Source organism: Nannospalax galili, unplaced genomic scaffold (genome assembly GCF_000622305.1).
Source record: "Nannospalax galili isolate Female #2095 unplaced genomic scaffold, S.galili_v1.0 scaffold54, whole genome shotgun sequence".
NCBI lineage: Eukaryota > Metazoa > Chordata > Mammalia > Rodentia > Spalacidae > Nannospalax > Nannospalax galili.
The window spans coordinates 9,775,976-9,779,195 of record NW_008341028.1 but is presented as its reverse complement, the minus strand read 5'-3'; positions in this window follow the sequence as shown (position 1 = coordinate 9,779,195).

Here is a 3,220-nt window from a genome sequence, read left to right as displayed (position 1 = left end):
ATGTGCATGAGTGTGTGTCTATGTGTGGGTTTATGCATGTAAGTACAGGTGTCCAAGGAGTCCAGAAGAGGGCATCAGATCCCGGGAAGCTGGAGTTACAGGCTGTTGTGAGCTGCCCAATGTGGGTAGCTAGGAACTGAACTCAAGTCCTCTGCAAGAACAATACTCAACCGCTGAGCCATTTCTCCAGCCTGCATAAAAGTCTTTATATATAGGTTTTTCTTTCTCTTGGGAAGATTGTAGGTCTTGTGGGAAGTGTAACTTTAACTTCTGGACTGGGTGGGTCTTATGCACAGAGTCCTGGGTTACATTCCCAGAAGCATGAGAGGGGTGAGAAATCAGGTGACGCTCTCCTGGCTACCCCATTTCCAGGACCCCACCCCTCTTGCATCTCAAATGCCAGCACAGTTAAGTCCCAGTGTGTGCCTTTGCATCACTGGGCAAAGTTTAGACAGGATGAACTAAATTATCTTTGAGCTCCTTTTGATCTCCCCTTTGGAGGAGACCAAAGCGAAGCCAGTTCTAGAAACCTGTTGGTTACACATGAAGATAATGGCCTGACTGTCTTGCCGGAGGTGAATTGATTAAAGGAGCATTCCACACGCTTAAAGGAACTTAGGAAAGCCTTTGGGCAGTCTTTCAGGGCGAAAACTCAGGAAATTTTCAGAATTCATCCAAAGTTGAGTCACCCAGAGCTGCTTTCTGGAGTTCAGGAAGCCTGATTTCCATCCTTCCAGTCGGACCAGCTCTGCTGGCCTCAGGGCCTTGTTCCTTACTGCGGCTTCTCTGAAATCCTGCTATGCCTGCTACAGGCCCGCCAGCCTGGCTCCTGTGGCCCCTGGAGCCTCTCTCGAGCCATCAGCTTACTAGAGGAACCGTGCAGTTCTCCTGGGCTACTACTACCCTCTATCCCCAATTCCTCAGTCCCCTTTCCTTCACGGCACTTTCTGGATGTATCTGCCTTGACTGTCTGCCCAGCCGGTGTTAGGTCCACAAAGGAGGGCATGGCAGACTGTTCTTGTCCCCTTCCCAGTTCCTAGGACAGAGTTGGTCCTGTGTTTACTGTTTTAAACGGTAACGGTTCTTTCCAGGTTTGACAGATGCTCTGAGATGGATTTCAGGTGAGATGCTCTTTAGCACCACCTACGCTGGCCGCACTGGCACTGGGGAAGCTTGTCCCCTTCCCAGTTCCTAGGACAGAGTTGGTCCTGTGTTTACTGTTTTAAACGGTAACGATTCTTTCCAGGTTTGACAGATGCTCTGAGATGGATTTCAGGTGAAATGCTCTTTAGCACCACCTACGCTGGCCACACTGGCACTGGGGAAGCGGAGAAAGGACAGCCAACAATCTCCAGATCTCCTTACGTTTATAGATTTAATCAGGGAGGGAGGCTGAGTTTAGCAGCTTAGTGAAGGTACCAGATAGGATATAAAGTCCTAACTCCAAGACTTATTCCAATGTCCCACCCTACCTGGAAGCTGCTACAGCTAGCTTAGCAGCCTAGGGAAGGTATTACATGGAAGGCATGGCTGATCCTCACTACAGGGCTGCATCCATGATCTAACACCTACCACTGGAGTGCTTTAAAAAGTTACTTGATCTGCCTATGTGCATGTGCAGGGATCTACTTTTCAGGATAAATAAATATGTTCGCAGTGCAGCAGGTGAAACAGGACCAAATCAGGTGGGAAACAGGACCACAATAAATACCCTTTTTATTTGTTCTGCCACGTAGCTCTGCATAGCAGAGGAACCTGTCTAGGCAGGGAAAGGGTGCTGACCATGATGACTGCTGACTATGTATCGGGGGCTGGCACTTAACAGCATAGGAGTATTGTACGGGCAGCAATATGTGTTTCATATAAAACGCAGTCACGATGACTCAGCGGAACACTGATTGTTCTTGCAGAAGACCCGGGTTCGAATCCTAGCACACAATGTATCGGGGGCTGGCACTTAACAGCATAGGAGTATTGTACGGGCAGCAATACGTGTTTCATATAAAACGCAGTCACGATGACTCAGCGGAACACTGATTGTTCTTGCAGAAGACCCGGGTTCGAATCCTAGCACACACACATGGCAGCTAACAACTGTCCGTAACTCCAGTCCCAGAGGATCTGACAGCCTCTTCAAGGGAAGTTTATAGCTCTAAGTGCCTACATTAAAAAATCAGAAAGAACACAAATAAATGACTTAACATTGCAATTCAAAACACTTGAAAAGCAACAGCAAACAAATCCCAAACCCAGCAGACAAGAAAAAAAAAAAAAAAAAAAAACAGAAAAAAAAAGGTTTAAAAAGCAATCACACCAGGCTGAAGTTGGCAGAGTGCTTGCCTAGCATGCACGTAGTTCTGGGTTCAATCCCCAGAAGCACATAAACAAAGCATAGTAGTGCACGCCTGTAATTCCAGCCCTCTGGAGGAGGACGCAGGAAGATCAGAAATTCAAGGTCCAGTTCCAAGCCACGCTGGCTTGTATGAGACTCTGACAACTACATTTTACTCCACCCACCTTCCTCAGAGCTGGTTTCACAAAACACTATGAGACTAGCTGACCAAACATTTACTTCTTTGTATTCAAAAGGCCTCTATACCCCAGCAGCGTTCCAACAATCACAAACTTGTTCTTCAAATAAAAAAATTTAAAAATGGAACATTATTCTCTAAAGACTTAGTGATGGGAAATAAAAATCTTCAGTGGGTACAGGAAGATAAAGTTGACCAAGACATTCAGATTCTGCCTGCTAAGTCCTAGCCGCTGTTTCTCAAGCAAGGGGCACAGGAAAGGTCCATCCCACTTGCAGTGTGCCTCCCTACCTGTGCCTTTTGAGACAGTGCTATGGTAAGCAATTGTCACCGATGGCCCCATCTTACATTACATTAGAAGATGCATGTCACATCTTCTAAATGTGTTGAGCCATTGTCTAGGGATTGAGAATTGTTGGACTAAAGGACATCTTTTGGTGCTCAGCAGGTAAAGCTCTTGCCACACTAGTATAAAGGCTTGAGTTTGGATCCCCAGCACACATATAAATGCCATGTAGTTGTGGTAGCCCACCTGTAATCTCAGCACTCAAGAGGCAGAGACGGGTTACCCAGAGCAAGCTGCCTAGCTGGGTTAGCTGAATTGGCAAATTCTCAGTTCAAGAGAGACTCCATCTCAATATATAAGCTAGAGAGCAATCAAGGAAGACACTTGATGTCAACCTCTGGCC